We start from the raw sequence: 18479 nt of genomic DNA, 5'->3' as shown, positions 1-18479 counted from the left end.
AGCTCACCATGAGGGAGCACAGGGCGGAATGTGTTACCGCTGTCATTTAATTGTCACCACAGCCCTATGAGTTGGTAGGATTATCTTTCCATTTTACAGATGAGAAAACTGAGGTTGCAAAGTGGAAAGAAAAGGCGCCCAGCGGCTGGGTGTGGTGGCTTACGCCTGTAATCCCAGCACTTTGGGAGGCCAAGGCGGGCGGATCATGAGGTCAGGAGATTGAGACCATCCTGGCTAACACGGTGAAACCCCGTCTCTACTAAAAATACCAAAAAAAATTAGCCGGGCGTGGTGGTGAGGCTGAGGCAGGAGAATGGCGTGAATCCGAGAGGCGAAGCTTGCAGTGAGCCGAGATTGCGCCCCTGCACTTCAACCTGGGCGACAGAGCGAGACTCCGTCTCAAAAAAAAGAAAAGGGCACCAGCTAGGACTTTTGATTTAGGACCTGGTTGCAGCCACTGACCCCTTCCCACCCCTGGCTGCAGGGCCCTTGAGCCCCTGGGAAGGGTCAAGATGGGGGTGGGGAGCGCCCTGGCTCCAGACACCAATATTGGGGGTCCTTGTCTCCAAATTGCTGAGCATGGGAGGCTGTGGCAAGTGTTGAGTGCAGCTGGATGTGGAAGACACCCCGATCAAAAGCGGGAACTCCGAGTTTAGACTCGACCTCGGTGGGCGGGGCGCTGGCCAAGAGAAGAAAAACGGAGTGGGCGTGGTCGGTGCGTGGATGCTCGCCAGGGGACGTGGCCAGGGCGTGTCTGGGATCTTGCGCCACTGAAGAGGCTCCCAATCGCCAAATAGAGTGAGGGATCCAAGGAACAGCGAGGAAGCCCGTGGTTGTGTAAAGTCCCTGGCTCCCCGAGAAGCAGTTTCCTCGGGGCCTTCCTCCCTTTTGGACGAATGGAGGTACTGTGTCTGGATCACGGTCAGAGCCGGGGCAGGAGAGGACAGAGGCTTACCGGAGTGGCGGGGCCCGCGGCTAGAAAGCGGAGCCCACAGCCGGGGGCGGGACTTTGGCGACGCTGGGCACGGGGATTGGCTTTTGGCACCGCCCCTCCGCTCGAGTGGACCAACCGGAGACGGCCCCACCTCCTGCCCCGCCGCGCGTAATCCCGCAGGTATGTGCGGGCGGACCCGGGACTGCCCCGCGCGCTCCGTGGCGCCGCCTGAAGGTCTGGGACGATGGAGGTGGGTGGAGAGTCCGGAGTGCACCCCCTTGTGGTCCCTGCCGCCTTCGGACCAGGGGGACTCTTTACTGTGCCCCTCAGGTGTCACTCACCCACGAATGTTCCCATGTACCTAGGGCATCACGCAGGTCCCAGCCACATCCAAATGTCTCCCTTAAGAACTGGGTTTCCTTCATGTCACATCCCTCAAACCCAAGTTCCCCCCCAGCATTCTCAGATACCAGGCACCCCAAATCTTCCCCTGAGGCCCGAGTAATCCCGTAGGTCCAAGTTGCCCCCAAATGTCACTAGCTCAAGACCCTCAAATCCTAGTTATCGCCACGTCACCCCTCAGGCTCAGCGTTTCCCTCAGGGTCACCCCACCACCACCACTTCAGATCAGCTTCCATCCTCCCTTGATCAGCGATGTGAAAACCTCTCCAGTCTAGGGTTTCCCTCATGGTCACCCCACAATCCAGGACACCCCCAAGGTCACCTTTCCAAGCACGGGGCACCCTGCTGCTGTCCTCAGAGCAAGTGGGGTAGGGATGGGCAGGCAGGAGCCCAGAGTGCCAGGACGGTAAATTCAGGCCAATCAAAAGCTGAAACTCCAGCGATGGGAGGCAGGAGTGAATCACAGACCAGATCTTCAGGAATGAAGTCAGGGCAACTTTTATTTACTTGAACAACAGACATGACACACAGCACAATCTCTCCTCTCCATCCCATTCCAAGCAAGCTTCTGTCCACGCCTACCCAGGGTGGGGAAAAGGGCAATGGCCTAGCCCCGATGACCTGGGGGACTTCATTGTGCCTCCTCAGTCCCACCCAGAAAAAAGCCTCCTCCCATCTGATTTCAAGGTAATGGAGAGAGGCCAGGCACGGTGGCTCACACCTGTAATTCCGGCGCGTTGGGAGGCGAAGGTGGGAGGATGGCTTGTGGCCAGGAGTTCCAGAACAGCCTGGGCAACATAGTGAGAGCCGTCCCCCCGCATCTCTACAAAAAATGTTTAAAAATTAGCCAGGTGCAGTGGCGCATTACCTGTACTCCCAGCTACTGGGGAGGCTAAGGCAGGAGGATCACTTGTGCCCTGGCATTCAAGGTTGCAAAGAGCCATGATCACAGCAGCCTGGCCAAGATGGTGAAACCCTGTCTCTACTAAAAATACAAAGATTAGCCGGGCATGGTGGTGGGCACCTACTGTAAGCCCAGCTACTCGTGAGGCTGAGGCAGGAGAATCGCTTGAACCCAGGAGGCGGAGGTTGCGGTGAGGCAAGATCACGCCACTGTACTTCAAGCATGAGTAACAGAGTGAGACTCCGTCTCAGAAACAAACAAAAAAAAGCCGGGCACGGTGGCTCACCCCTGTAATACCAGCACTTTGGGAGGCTAAGACAAGCTGATTGGTTGAGGTCAGGAGTTCAAGACCAGCCTGGGTAACATGGCAAAATCCTGCCTCTACAAGACATAAAAAAAATTGGCCGGTGGTTCACGCCTGTAATCCCAACAGTTTGGGAGGCTGAGGCGGGCAGATCACCTGAGGTCAGGAGTTCGGGACCAGCCTGGCCAACATGGTGAAACTCCATCTCTACTAAAAATACAAAAATTAGCCAGGCATGGCGGCAGGCACCTGTAATCCCAGCTACTCAGGAGGCTGAGGCAGGAGAATCGCTGGAACCCGGGAGGCAGAGGTTGCAGTGAGCTGAGATGTGCCACTGCACTCCAGCCTGGCAGACAGAGCGAGACTTTGTCTCCCAGAAAAACAAAAACAAAAACAACAGAGTCCTAACTCTTCCCTGCCCTGAGAACCCCCTCAAGGCAGGGAGGATCAGCTATTCCCAGCTGAGTTCCCAGCGCCCCAGGACTAAGCAGACCTGCTTTTGTGTCCCTTCTGGGTCCACATGGACCTTGTTCCATGCCCTACATGTGGGGTGGGTGTCACTGCTCCTCCCCGCAAGTTAGAAAACTGCAGGGCCCAGCAAGAAGGGGCCAGGTCTGGTCAGCCCAGCCTGATACCGGAAGCCAGGAGTTGGCATTTAACGGTCTGGAGGCCCAAGGCAGCTTCCTCTTGGGTAACTGGCTGCTAGGAAGGTGTGGGCCAGGCCAGTGCCCCCGCCAGGCTTGGGAGAGGAGGGGCCAAGCCTCCTGGGAGAGGACACAGCTGGCTTCCCTTTTAATGGAAGGGCCACCCACTCACCCACCTGTCCACGCTGGCACCACAGCCCAGCCTGAGCTGTGGCCATGGAGGGGTCCCCAGTTGCAGAGTTGGGGGTCAGGGCCTGCAGCAGACATCTGGGCCCAGCCAGACCCACCCACCACATCCCTCTTCCAGACACAGGTCTGATTCTGAGCCCTCATCTCTGCTCCAAGCATCAGCCCACGGGCTGCAGGCTCCAAGGCGGCTTGACCCCTGTTCCTGCTGAACTGAGCCAGTGTGCACAAACCAACTGTGTTTCAGCTCAGTAGGCACAGGAGGCAGAGCCCAGGGAGGCCAGGCAGCAGGATGGCAGACAGACAGACGGCAGCAGGGGACAGGCGGCAAGGCCGGAGGAGGTGAGGGCCTGGGGGGCGGAACTTAGCCACTGTGAACACGACTTGGTGTGGACCCTGCTCACAAGCAGCTAAGCCCTGCTCCTCAGGCCAGGCACAGGCTTCGGGGCCTCTGCCACCCCGTCCCCGGGCGGCATCCTCGGTGGCAGAGCTCAGGGTCGGTTGGAAATCCCTGGCAATGTGATTTGTGACAGGAAGCAAATCCCATCCCCAGGAACCCCAGCCGGCCGTGGCACAGGGGTGAGGGGGACACCGGGCGGGGCCAGAGGCTGGCACCTGGAGGGGAGAGAGAGAGAGCAAAGGAGGTAATGAGATTTGGGGACACCTCCCCTCCAGGTCCCCAGACGCTTCCTTCGATCACAGGGAAGCCCTTTTCTCATATGCAGGAGCCACCACACCGGGAGCTGGAGCCTAGCTGTGCCCTCCGTTCCAGCCCCAGCACTGGAGAGGCAGAGATACCTAGAGGGCCCAGGCAGGATGAGGAAGCTACAGCAACTTGCATGGCCAAGCTCCCCCGCCTCATTGAGCCCTGGGCAGGCCAAATGGGGCCATGGCGAGAGGAAGCCGGGGCGGGGGGGGCGGGCAGGCGGGTGAGGAAGTGATCTCACCCCAGCTGGCGCCACTTCCTAGAAGCCTGGAGGGCAGGAGGAAACCGCCAGGGCCTCCCCCCCGTGGCCCGGTCTCCTCAGTGGTCAGGGCTTAGCCCACACCCACCAGGGCGGATGCCAGCAGCAAAGCACCCCCGTCTTCTCCTAGACACGCATCCCCTGTCCCCCAGAGCACAGGATCCAAGCTCCAAGATACAGGTCTCTCCACCCTAACAGCCCAAAGTTCAAATCCTTGCTCCACAGTTTCCCAGAGACCCTCCAAGCCTCAGTTTCTCCATCTGTAAAATGGAGCCAAGAGCCTCTTTTGCACAGCCCAGTGAGATGTCACCGAATGTGTATGTCACTCAGTAAGTGCCCAGCACCAGGGTGAGATACAGAATTTTCAGGGCCCGGTGCAAAATGAACACATGGCCCTCTAGTTTGAAAACTAAGAATTTCAGGCCAGGCATGGTGGCTCACGCCTGTAATCCCAGCACTTTGGGAGGCCGAGGCAGGAGAGTCACCTGAGGCCAAGAGTTCAAGACCATCCTGGGCAATACAACAAGACCCCATCTCTACAAAAGAAATTTTTTTTTTCTTTTTTGAGACAGGGTCTCACTCTGTCACCATAGCTAGAATGCAGGGGCGCAATTACAGCTCACTGCAGCCTCAGCCTCCCAGGTTCAAATGATCCTCCCACCTCAGCTTCTGGGGTAGCTGCGACTACAGCTATGCACCACCGTGCCTGGCTAATTTTTTCTTTCTTTCTGTTTTTTTCTGAGACAGAATCTCGCCCTCTTGCCCAGGATGGAGTGCAATGGGGCAATCTCAGCTAACTGCAACCTCCACCTCCCGGGTTCAAGCGACTCTCCTGCTTCAGCCTCCCAAGTAACTGGGATTACAGGCGCCCGCCACCACGCCCAGCTGATTTTTGGATTTTTAGTAGAGACAGGGTTTCACCATGTTGGCCAGGCTGGTCTCGACCTCTTGACCTCAGGTGATCCGCCCGCCTCGGCTTTCCAAAGTGCTGGGATTACAGGAGTAAGCCACCGACCGCACCAGCCCTAATGTTTTTTTGTTGTTGTTGTTTTGTTTTTTGTAGAGATGGGGTTTCGCCATGTTGCCCAGACTGGTCTCCAACTCCTGGGCTCAAGCAATCCGCCTGCCTCAGCCTCCCAAAGTGCTGGGATTACAGGCATGACCCACAGTGTTTGGCCCACAAAAAGTTTATTAAAATATCAGCCAGGAATGGTGGCACATACCTGTAGCCCCAGCGACTCAGGCGGCTGAGGTGGGAGGATTGCTTGAGCCCAGGAGTTTGGGGCTGCCGTGATCTATGATCGTGCCACTGAACTCCAGCCTAAGTGACAGAGCAAGACCCTATCTCTAAAATAAACAAAAGCAAGTTTTTTTTAAAAAAAAAAAAAAGAAAGAAAGAAAATGATTTCAGGCTGAGCGCAGTGGGTCAACCCGGCACTTTAGGAGGCCAAGACAGGAAGATTGCTTGGGGCCAGGAGTTCGAGACCAGCCTGGGCAACACGACGACACAAAAAAATAATTTAAAAAAATTTCATGACCTCGGCAGTGCAATATTAAACTAACCTCCAGGTCCCTCCAAGCAGAGGTGCCGTGACACTGCCCGAGTCACAAATGCATGAAGCCAACCCTAAGTCTTTAGTAAGTGGAGCCTCTTTTGATAAGAGCCCAACAGCTGGCTAGCAGACTCCAGTTTTGGAGCCCAAGTCTGCCCAGATTTGAAAACCCCAGCTCTGCAGCTTCTGAGCTGAGTGACTCTGGGCAAGTCACTCAACCTCTCTGGGCCTCAGTTTCCCCATCTGCAAAACAGGGATAATAAGTATGGACTTCATAAGTCATGGTGAGGATCCCAGGAGTGATAAACATGATCACGACCGAACTGCTGCTATCTTTGCCAGGCAAAGGATAACAGAAACATGGACGTCTCACACCACGGAGGACCCCAGTGTCCGCCCGATCTAGTGGCGCTCACCACTTCGAGACAGGCGGCGAGGGACGTCCTGTTTTGTCCCCTCCCTATACGCACATACACACATACCAGTCACTCTTTCCCATCAGGCCCCAGCCCAGCCCTGTCCCCTTAGGGTCTGGAGGCGCCAACTGGGAGCAGGCGAGGCCCCGCAGGGCAGCCAGCCTCCCTGGGCCGCCTCCGGAAGTGAGACAGCACATTCGTGTCCCAGGGACGAGAACGGGAAGGGCGGCCATTTGGCCAGGCTCATTTCCTGTGGGGTTTCCCCTGCACAGAGCCCAGGGCCAGGGCCAAGGCCACTCCCCATCCTCGCAGGCACAAAAGGTCTGGGTCTTGAGTGGAAGGGGCGCTGCCATGCAGGTGCCCAGGAGCCAGAGTTCCCTTTACCAACCACGGTGCGCTTCTCAGGCTCTTGGGAGATGGTGTCCGGAGGGGGACCAAGCTCCTGGCAGCTGTAGGCATGAGGGAGAGGGCGGGCCCCTGGGCTGGGGAGCAAAGCAGGCCCCAGGCTGCACCAGGACACTCCAGCCAGCCAATGCATGTGGGTATGCCTGAATGCCCCCCCCAGACAGCGTGTGCATGGACCAGACACACACGGGTATGTATGTGCACCGCTACCCCCCCCCCCAACCCCATGCTCCAAGAATGAATCAGGGGCAGCTTCCGCCGGGGGCGCCACCACCACCTCCGCCCCCAAGCCTGGTCCCCAAATACTTTCCACCCTCACAGAGCAGCTGGGATCGGAAAATACCAAGGGCTGCAGGCCCCGCCCTGCCCGCCGCGCCACCCGCCCTCCCAGCCTGTCACTAACGCTTTGCCTAATGGGCCCAGACTCTCAGCAGAAGCTCCGTGGGCTGGGCCTCGAGCCAGCCGCCAACCTGGGCCGCCCGGCCAAGCGCCGCCTGACCACCAGCCCCCCGCCCCTCTGCCCCAATCCCAGTGCTGCGACAATAACAACTGCCCCAATGGGCAGACCTCAGAGGCTGGCACTGGGTGGGGAAAGTCAGGGCACTGACAAGTGGGTGGGCCCCGCTGCCCACCCAGGGCTGGGGTGGGGGGAGGCTCAGGAAGGGGTGAGTAAGTGAGGGCTGAATCACTTGTTATAAATAGGGGAACCATGAAAGTGACATCCCAGCCCCCATTGCGTCCAGCCAGTCCACTCTAACCCCCCCTTAGACTTTAATCTTTCCCAAACCAATCACAGAATTCCCAGGGGCCCCTCGTCTTCATGTTGGAAACCCTTAGTAGAACAGTACACCCCGTCATCAGGTCTACCTCTGCCTTCTCCCCACATAGGGATATTTTGCAGCGAGGGCCTGGCTTTGGGGGTCCACTGGCCTTGAATGCAGTCACTGGCGTCTAGGCCCCATCCACCTCCCTCAATGCACCAATTCCCAGGCCCAAGGCCCCGGGCCCCTAGGCTCCCCAAGGCATTCTCAGGGTGTGGGCCACCACGGTCCTGGAGGGCGACCCCAGAATCTAGGCTAGGCGGGAGGCCCAGGGACTTGGCATCTTCGAAGTCAGTTCCCCAGGCACCGAGTCCCCACATCCTAGACCACCCAGCCCTGCTCTGCCCAGGGCCACAGCTCAGTGACCACACCCAGGGTGGCGCCAGCTCCAGCACCCTGGGGCAAGGCGTCGCTGGAGCGTGACTCAGCCATGCCCAGCATGGCGGCGCCCTTCTCTGCCCAAGGATTCTCACCCACACCCACTACCCTCCGCTCAACATCCTTCCCAGGCGACTGGCCCTAAAAGACACACCTTCCCCAGACACACCTCTGTGTCCACCCAGGACACTAGGAGGGAAGAAGGCGGCCAGGGGGGAAGTGTACACTTCTCTCCATCCCATTTCTGAATGCTTTCCATTTACAGCTAGAATAACTAAGGCTCAGAGATTCAGATTGGGACTTAAGGTCACGGAATAAGTCTTAAAAAAAAAAAAAGCCAGGCCTGACTGTGGCCTAAAACACATCCAACGTGGAAAACAGAGGGACAGGAAGGAGTTTTCTCAAGATCGCCCAAGGTTCCTGGCACCATTATTCATGGAGGACAGAATCCCCCACCCAGTTTTCCAAGGTGAAGGGCAAACTCCAAAAAATGCCTTAAGAGGTATCAAAGCACCACCTAGATCAGGGCGAGCGGGTCACCCCGGTGTACCCACCAGGCCAATTATCCTGGGATTGCCGATGGATGGGGGCCTGCCCCGCAGCTGCGGTCTGCATGGAACATCTGGTGTCCACTTGCACTGTTAGAGGGTGGGCACGACACGGGGGTCCCTCCTAAAGCATCCGCCTCTGCTGTCTTTCTCCAGCAAGCAAGGGTCGGCGGAGGCTCAGTGGCCAGGCCAGCACGGACAGGCCCGACCCTCTGGACACGCCCTGTCACGCATGTGCTCCGCGTGCCAGCCCCAGGCCAGGCCGGCACCTATTTTAGGGCCCCCTCTAGGTCCACAGGCAAGGCCTGCCTGTTGGGGTCTTGAAGGAGCTCCCAGAGGACGTGCTGCAAGGGCAGAGGGCCGTGGGTGCCTCACGGGATCAGAGAACAAAGCTAGCACCAGCCCCAGGGCCTGTGCCTTCCCAGGACATCGGCATGTGAACACATGTACCCAGGCTGGCCCGGGCAGGGCATGTGGGCGAGCGGACAGGGTGTGTCCAACATCACCTCGCCTCTAAGCCCGGGCACCTGTTGGGTACAGCCCTCCGGCTGGGGACTGCCAGAGGACACCCCTTATGCCAGGGGTCCTACAGCCCCCAGCCTCACCCTCAAAGACCGGGAGTCACGGGCTGCCAGCTGGGGAGGGTTGGGAAAGGGGCAGGTGACAAGGAGCCAGTTGGACAGCCAAAACACTCAAGAAGCCCCTGGGTCTGGGGCCTGGCTGGGCTGAGCTGGGCTGAGCTGGGCAGGGCAGGAAGGTCAGTTAGGGCTGAGGGCTTTAGGGGCTGCCAAATCTAGTGCTAAAATCAGAGAACGCTCTGGGGCTAAGACAGAGGGGTCGGGGTTCAGTCTAGGCCCTTTTAACCTCCTCCTGCAGCCAAAAGGCACAGGGACCCCGAGCTGCACAGGGCTGGTCCCCAACTCGGCTTCCCTTCCTATGCAACCTTGAATGAGCGCTTTTCTCCTGGATCAGCAGAAAGGAAAGGAGACGTCCCCCCAGCTCCCACCAGCCCCTGCCCAACAAGAGACCCTCCCTCTACCCACTGGGTGACACGTCAAGAACTTGGACCAGTATCCACCCCTGCCCCCATCCAAAGAACTCTGAGAGACCCCCCCAACCCATTTTTCCCGTCCAAAGGCCAGGTCGGGGGCTAGGAGTGGGGGAGGCATATGCATATCCAAGCCCCTCAACCCAAGCCCCATGTCCGAGCAGGACACAAGCCCTCCCACTCTGCCAACTCTCTGTCCACCTTGACCTGCCCAAGTCGCGCGGGGACCCACCCTCCCCACCGCATTCCCATGCGTCTCCTGGGGGGTCGGGGTGGGGGGGCCCCTGGGAAGGGAGTAGAGGCCGGGCCGCCCTTCCCCCGCTCCGTAGGGGGCGCCCCGGGACTCCGCGACCGCCGCCGCCGCCGTCAGACGCACTGTCCCCGATCCCCGACCCACCCCGGGCGGCGGGGCGCTCAAGGCGCGCGGGGCGGCGCCCTCCGCTTCTCGCAACGCTCTTGGGGACCCGCCGGGCGCACCCCCACTCCGCCCACGAGCCAGGCGCGGAAAAGTTGCCGGCGCCGCTGCCGCCGAGGCGCCGATCGCTCCCAGCCTCCCTCCCGGGTCCCTCCCGACTTCCACTTACCCGCGGGGGGAGGGGAGCCGGGCGCGCACTCCGGGCTCCGGCCGCCGCCCCGGGCCGGGCCGGCCGAGGCTCAGGCGGGCGGGCGGCGGGCCCGAGACCGTCCGGGGGCGGCCGCCGGCCGCGCTCCACCCCACTCACTGGCCGGCCCGCCGCGGGGCCGAATCGCTTTTAAAACCTTCTCGTCTCCTCCCCCCTCCCCGGGCCGGGCAGGGGGCGGGCGCGGGGCGGGGCGGGCGTCGCCGTCATGTGCCCCCGGAGCCGGCCCGCCCCCACTTTCTCTGTCCTGTCCCCCAACTCGGTCCCGTCCCCCAACTCAAGGCCAACTTTCTCCCTCCTTGTCCCGAAATCAGCCGGGGCCCCAAACCCAGCCCAACTTCCCCCTCTGGCCCCTGAACTTGGGTCCCAGTCCCGGGTTTTAAGCCCAAGGCTCTGTCTGCGGGGGTAGGGTTGGAGCAAAGGGTCTAACCCCCATCCCACCTCTGGAACCCCTGTTGGTCTAAGGCCTGCCCCTGCCCAGGAAGAGGCAACCCAGAAGGCCCTGAGCCCCTGGGAATGGAGATTGGTGAGGGGCGGTTTTGGGGGGTGGGCTCGGTCCCAGACCCAGGGCACACTGGCCGCTGCAGACCCCACCCGAGGAGGGGGGCCTAGGTCTGGATATTGCACTGGGATGCCGCCAAACAGGAACCCACACTTCCTCCAGTTCCACAGCGCCTTCTCCAGCCTTAGGAAGTTCCTCCTCTTATCCTACCTAACCTTCTCCTGCTGCCATCGAAAAGACTTTCTGGTCCCAGGCCATGCGGCCCCTGGGTCTGGGTCCCCTCCCCCTAGGCTTCCCGGCACCCTCCCCCACACACTGGGACCTCTGGGAAACTCCCCGGGCTCCCAGAGAAGCCCTGGGAGCAAGGCCCTCCCTGAATCCCTCCCTCTTTCCCGGTGTGCCTGTCTTTCCCGCTCCATCCTCCAGCCTCCACAGGGAGGAACACGGCTGCATTGTTCCTCAGGACGAGGCCCTGCCTGGGGGCCTGGCCCGGTGCCCAGGTGGGGGGCCAGGAACAAAACTCTGAGATCAAGGGGCGGGGTGCCCTCTGCAACCACACCAGTCTCCTTGGGCATGTCCGGCTGCCATCTGCCCTCTCCAGGCCGATGGACCCCTATCCACCACCCACAACCACCGTTGCGTCACAGCGGGGGTCTGGAACCCGCAGGACCCTTCCCAGACCTGGGTGGGGGATGTTTTGGGGGCTTGCTTTGGAGGATGTTTCCCACTCAGCCCCCAGTATTTTTGAGATGTCATCCTTGGGGCTAGGGATGCAATTCTTCATCCACGTTGTGGGTGGTGACAGAGCAGCCTCCCCTTTTGAGTAACTCTGGGGGTGGGGGCGCGGGGGTACCCAGCAGCAGGCCAGGCCCTCCAAGGGACTGGAGGGACTGGTTGGACGCTTCTGTGACACCTTGCACCCCAGAATTCCTCCAAGGTCCCCCATTTCATCAGCTCAGCTGGCTCTCACCTTGGTACCTGGTGGAACTGGGGAGAGGGACTTAGGAGCCACACCCAGCTACCATCCCGTGGGGCCCAGCCCTGGGGGCTCTAGGGTCTTTTCTTCTCTGTGGGGCCCAAGGGGCAGGCTGGCCCAGGATGCAGGATCTGACAGGTTGGGGCAGGAGGGGCAGAGCCGCCTAGTGGGGCCCCAGGGGAAGATTTGGGGTGGCACAGAATTCCCCAACTCAGGGCGGGGCGCAGAAGGTGGGAGTAACTTACTACATGACCTTCTGAGCAGCTACACACAAGAATGGCATTTCCAGGGCGGGCCTGGGGTGGGGGGGGGGGGGGGGGGAGTCTCCCTGCAGAAGACACACACACACACACAGAGACAAACTTGTCATTGCAAAAGTAGAAAGTGACCAAATTACAATGACAAACAAACCTCAGATCTCTACCTCATCCCTATCCACACTGCCCCTCCGGAATTCCCTTCACCCCATAATAAGGCCTTCCATCCAGACATTGCCTCTCCCGTCATCAGTCCAATTCACATTCAGGGAGAACACCTCATCCATGCTGGCCTCTGGGGATACTTCTTCCCACATTTTTTCTGATCTAATTTTCACTGTTCTGTTGCCTATGGCTTGGACCACACCCCGGTTCACTAGTATCCCTCAGCCCAGACTCAGAGGGTCCTCCCAGAGCCCCCACCTCTCCCTCTGGGTCCCTTGACTTTTACTTCCACAGGCCCCAGTCCCGAGCCTGCTGGTTTACCCAGGACACAACAGGTGAGGGAGTGGTGAAGGGACAGGGTGAAGGTGAGACCAGGTCAACTGGTCAAATGGCATGGCACGCGCACACATGCGCGCGCGCGTGCACACACACACACACACACACACACCCTTTTGTTCATTCTACAAACATTGAGTATCTGCTGTATATATGTCAGGCTCTGTTCCGGGCATTTGGGGACACAGAAAAGAACAAAACAGAAGAAAAAAATCCCTGTACTTTTGGGACCAGCATCTATGGGAGAAACAAACGTGATAAGCAGATAGATAAGTATAAAGATATATATATATATAATGTGGCCGGGAGCGGTGGCTCCTGCCTGTCATCCCAGCACTGTGGGAGGCTGAGGCAGGTTGATCACTTGAGGCCGGGAGTTCGAGACCAGCCTGGCCAACATGGTGAAACCCCGTCTCTACTAAAAATACAAAAATTAGCTGGGCGTAGTGGCACATGCCTGTAGTCCCAGCTACTCGGGAGGCTGAGGCAGGAGAATCACTTGAACCCGGGAGGCAGAGGTTGCAGTGAGCTGAGATTGCGCCACCAGACTCCAGCCTGGGCGACACAGGGAAATCCTGTCTCAAAAAAAAAAAAATTATATATCTATATATATTTTTGAAAACTATATATCTATATATATTTAAAATTATATATCTATATAGATTTTTAAATTATATATCCATATATATTTTTAAAAATTATATTTTATATATATATATATATATATATAAAAGGTGTTGGGTGGTAAGTCTATGGGTAATCTAGAAAAAGGCAAGAGAGATGAAGTGAGTGAAGTTTAGGTCAGGAAAGGCCTCCCTGAGGTGACTTTGAACACAAATTTTAGGCACTGAGGGAGAAGCCAGGCAGACATCAAGAGGAAGAGTTCCAGGCAGAGAGAATGGCCAGTGCACAGGCTTTGTGGCAGGACGGTGCCTGGAACATTGGAAAACTGGCAGAGTAGACCAGTTTCATGGAGGTAGAGAGGGGAGTGGAGTGGAAGAGGAACAAATTTTTGTTTTGTTTTGGCTTGTGTTTTTGAGAAGGAGTCTCACTCTGTCGCCCAGGCTGGAGTGCAGTGGTGCGATCTCGGCTCACTGAAACCTCCACCTCCCCAGTTCAAGCGATTCTCCTGCCTCAGCCTCCCAAGTAGCTGGGATTAGAGGTGTCCACCACCACGCCTGATTAATTTTTGTATTTTTAGTAGAGACAGGGTTTCACCATATTGGCCAGGATGGTCTTGAACTACTGACTTCAAGTTATCCGCCTACCTCAGCCTCCCAAAGTGCTGGGATGACAGGCGTGAGTCACGGCACCAGGCCCTACACCCCAGCTTTCTAGCTGGATGTCTTTGGGATGTCTTTGCCGTGTCTTTGGGGTCAGGCGATTACACTTCCTAAGCCTCATTTTTGTCAGCTGAAAAATGGGGCTGAAAATGTGCAATTTGCAGTTGTTACCAGGCTTTGAGGTGAGACATGTAATGTGCTGATCCCAGGTAGAAAGAGGGTAAGTGATACACCAGGCACACCTGGATGAAGGGACCCTGACAGGCCCAGCCGGCCCACAGGTCACCCCAGCTCACATGCAGGGCCGCCTGCTGGGCCCCATAGCAACGCCGCACACAGAGACATCAAACAGGCCCTGCCGAGGAAGTCCCACGTCACTGCGGTTAGAGTTGCTCCTCCCAGCCCAGCCCCCGGCCGGCGGCAGTGACCCCCCATGCCTGTCAGGGCCCTTGCCTCCTGTCGCCCTGGCGACCAGCTGTGTTATGGACTGAGCCGGGATCCCACCACATCCCTGCCCCCTCACCAGGGCACCAGCCACTCCCCACATCCGGAGGAGGACACTACACGGTGGCCCCAGCTCACCGTGACAAACTCAACCGCCTGGTGTCTGGAGCACCAGGAAAGACTTTGTATACCTACGTAATGGTTCAGAGGGACACAGAGGTCCCAGGGATCTGTGGGGACCCCCAGCCAGGTGCCTGAAATCCCCAGGGAAGGGTCCCAGTGTTGCTCAAGGGCACTGGTGGGGCAGGTCAGACAGGAATAGCCCCCGGGCCTGGCCCAGCCCCCACCTTAGGAATGACTCACCGCCCACCCAGCTCCCGATGACATCAAGGCCTGGCCTGCCACCCTGACCTGGCCCCAAGCCAGAATTGGTGGGGGCACCCAAGCAGTGTCACATCTGGCTGTCCCCGCTTGACTGGGACCTGGTACGCAGAGGGTTAAGGAGGAGCCCTTCTGGGGGTCCCCCCCATCCTATCACCCCCCTTTCCCAGGGATTTCGGGCCCCAGCCCCTCTGACGTCACTGGGGGTTGCTATGGCAACTGGCCGAAGTTCCCAAATAAAATTACCGCGGGCGGGTTAAGTTTCCTAGGAGGCAGCCGACGGGTAAACAATGGCGGTGGCAGGCGGGGCCGGCGAGGGGCCGTCTCTCCCTCCTACCCCCCACTCTGCTGCGACCTGGGGGTCCCTGGGGCCAGGAGCAGTGTCCCCCTTCCCGCCCAGGACCTGAGAGCCCTCGAGCCAGCGAGGGGATTGGCATCCAGATGGGGGACAGCGAGGCCGCGACCCAGATGAGCGGGGGATGGGGACGAGGGGTCTTTGGAGGGGAGGCTGGGGCGGCGGGGAACAAAGAGGGGACCGGAGGCCTGGGGATCCACCCTCCGCACACCCTTCCCCCCCAGCCCCGCTCCCGGCAGGCCGCCAGTCCAGCTGTGGCTGTTCCCAGCTGCCTGGCTCCCCACATCTGGCGGGCCGCGCGCTCACTTCCTGTCGCCCCGGCTGCCTGGAGGGAGGTAAAAATAACCCGCCCCCTCCCCCTGCCGGCGGCGCAGACGGCGGATCCTCGCAGCCTGGAGGAGGGCGAGGCCGAGCCTCAGCCGGGAGAGGAGGCCCCCTGAGGCCGCCTCCCGTCCCTCCCAGTGCCTCGGTGTCCTGGAAGGAGGGGGTTAAGTAGGGGTGTCACAGAGCCTAGGCTGCGCTGGAGGACTGGGGAAGCTCATCCCAGGAGAAAGGCCCTTAGCTGGGTCACCAGGAACCCAGGGAACCATAGTGTCCAATCCCCCCACCCCCACCAATCCCGTGGAGGAGAGGGTTCAAGCTCTGGGAGCTGAGGGACTGCAGCCAACATGCCCAGGTTCCAATCGAGGGTCACCCACATCCTGACCTAACTTGTTTATAAACACACACCCCCCAAAAGCAATAACTGCTCCAGGCCTCAGTTTACCTAGCTGTAAAATGGGCATGATAGCGGTACTCACTTCAAAGTGCATTTGTTGGGTTAGGAGTGTTAACTCACTCCTATAATCCCAAAACTTTGGGAGGCTGAGGCAGGAGGATCGCTTGAACTCAGGAGTTTCAGACCAGCCTGGGCAACATAGTGAGACCCCTATCTCTATGAAAAAGTGAATAAGTAAAATGAAAACACATAAAAAAAGAATAACAAAGTGCATGTTTTCCCTGAGTGTTAGCTATGATCGTTTGCCCCTCCTCAGGGGCCCCTGAGACCCGCCCCCCTCCACCAAGTACAGTTCCCAGATGAGACACAAGACACCCAGTGAAACTTGATTTTTCAGATACACAGCGGATCTCTTTTTTTAGTATAAGTATGTCCCATGCAATTTTGGGGACATTGCTATACTAAAAAAAAAAGTTTTGTACTAAAAAAGAATTACTTGTTCTGTATCTGAAATTCAAATTTAACTGATGTCCTGTATTTTTTATTTGTTAAATCTGCCAACTGTATCCTTAAGTCACCATCATCTCTGGCCTAAATATATTCCAACAGCCACTTCCCTGGTCCTCTCTGACTTTCCTTATGCTTTCTATCCATCCTCCAGAGACTGCCTGTTAAATTCAATGACGCGTCCCCTCTACCTTCCACTTTGAAAAGTTCCTCCATGTCCTAACCTCTCCCGCAGGAAGGTCCTGCCTGTTACTCGCCAACTCCTGAGCATCCTTCAGGTCCCAGGTTATCACCTCCTCCCAGAAGTCCTCCTCACCTTCTTGGCTTTAGACTGTCCAAGATCCCTGTAACTCATCCATCTCCCCGACTCAACCATTTGAGTGATTGACTTGGTCATTTGAACCAAATGGACATTTCTTACAGGACTCAAAGCTGGTCACTTCCCAGGCAGCTGGTCATCTCCCATGTTAGTGTCTACTCTTCTCCTCGCCCCATAGGATCTGGGGTTCCAGGAGGCCCCTCAGGCAGTTCCCTTAAGGGTTCTGTGGGCAGCTCAGTGGTGACTATTGGGGTGCCAGGGAGCCCAGAGTTCAGGCCATCCAATGATGCTGCTTCTGGGAAACTCTCCCTGCACTCAGATGGCATGGGAAGTCTAGCGGGGGCACTGGTGCAGCCTCTGGAGTGCACAGCCTTCAGCTTTATGTGTCAGCAGCTCCCAGGGAGCCCACCAGGCACCATCCCCACTTGTATAACCTACCCACACTTCAGTGTAGCCTTGACACCTATCCCCACAACGCCTGAAGACTCCTACAGATAAGACCCGGCCAAGGCCAGGCATGCATCCTCCTGAGACAGGTTTGGGAGCCTGTGTACCAGCTTGGCTGTGCCTCTTCTGGCAAAGGACATTGCCCCTCGGTTGACTCAGTTTCCCTATCTGTAAAATGAGAATGTTGGTGAAACGTCAGAGGGCCATGGTGAACATTATTTTTAATTTTAATTTTATTTTTTTGAGACAGAGTTTCACTCTTGTGGCCTAGGTTGGAGTGCAGTGGGGCAATCTTGGCTCACTGCAACCTCTGCCTCCCGAGTTCAAGCGATTCTCCTGCCTCAGCCTCCCGAGTAGCTGGGATTGCAGGTGCTGGCCATTACGCTCGGCTAATTTTTGTATTTTTAGTAGAGACAGGGTTTCACCATTTTGCCCAGGCTGGTCCTGAACTCCTGACATCAAGTGATCCACCGGCTTTGGCTTCCTAAAGTGCTGGGATTACAGGTGTGAGGCACCGCGCCCAGCCTCGTGGTGACCATTACATGAGTTAATACACATAGGCCCACACATGCATAGAATGGGCTTAGAACATAGAAGGTGCTCATTAAGTGTTAGCTACTTTGAGGGATTGGCAGGTCGGGGGGAGGATGCAAAAAAGCCCTCATCACAGCCCTCCTGACAGCCCCCACCAGGCCAGCTCCCCACATCCCTCTAGGAAAATGGCCTCCACTTCTCAGCTGCAACTCTGGCCCAGCCGCCATCTCCTGACCTGAGCACCCACTTCTGGGGAGCCCTGGTGGGTCTGGATTGGAGAGAGCCACCCTCAGCTCTTCCCACCTTCACTGGGCTACAGCTGTCTCCTTCACCCTCACTTCCGTGCCCACCAGGACCACAGGCCTGATCTGAACCCCAAATCTGGGGAAGCCTACGGGGTCCCAAAATCCCTCTTAGCCCGCACCCTGGCCTGAGGCTCGAACCAGGGCCGCGCTGGAGGGCGGTGGCGGTTGCCGAGCAACGCGCTGTTTGTTGGCACGGGGGGCGGGGCCGAGGCCGGCGCGCGGTGACTCACCGCGGCGTGATGCGAGCGGGCGTGGCGCCCAGCAGCCTGGCCGGCGGCCCGATCTCTGCTGGCCTCCACGTCCGGAGGGGGCCGGCGGCGGGGGCGCCTTAGCCCCCAAGTGGGCGCCGGAGGCCCGTGGGGAAGCGGCGGAGCAGGTTCCGCGCTTCGCACTCGGTTCGAATCCCGGCACTGCCTCTTACTCTTGACTCTTGATCTGTGACTTCTGACTCCTTGCCTCAGTTTACCCTTCAGTAAAAGAAGCGACACTGGAGGGTGCAGTAACCCACCCCTGGCGTTTAAGGCAGCTGAGATGATCACGCAGTGACATTGCGGGGCAGCAAGTTTGGGACACCCAGATTCTGCATGTGAATCTCCTGTGTTCAAGAAACTCTGCAACCTCTGGGAGAATCAATTTCCCCATCTGTTACAGGGCAGTAGCAAGAACACCCTGCCTGTCGGGTGGTTTGAGAATCCTGTGAATTCATGGTGAGACAATGCGTGGCACATTTCAGTACATCTGCTGCCCCACGGAGGGATGAGGTGTAGGAGGTTTTCTCTGTGGTCTGAGCTCAGGAGGGCAAGGAGGTCAGGGCAAGACTGG

At 58.1% G+C, this 18479-nt stretch overlaps 1 long non-coding RNA gene across 1 annotated transcript; it reads right to left on the bottom strand.

The window, feature by feature from the left end:
- Positions 1 to 1810: 1810 nt before the first annotated feature.
- LOC111523806 lies at positions 1811 to 10292 on the bottom strand. Its single transcript, XR_002725615.3, has 2 exons — positions 10093 to 10292; positions 1811 to 3989 (listed from the first exon to the last, which is right to left on the bottom strand). It is a non-coding gene; the product is annotated as an uncharacterized LOC111523806 (long non-coding RNA).
- Positions 10293 to 18479: the final 8187 nt, after the last annotated feature.

Source organism: Piliocolobus tephrosceles, chromosome 21, assembly GCF_002776525.5.
Source record: "Piliocolobus tephrosceles isolate RC106 chromosome 21, ASM277652v3, whole genome shotgun sequence".
NCBI lineage: Eukaryota > Metazoa > Chordata > Mammalia > Primates > Cercopithecidae > Piliocolobus > Piliocolobus tephrosceles.
This window is presented reverse-complemented; position numbering and strand designations above follow the sequence as displayed.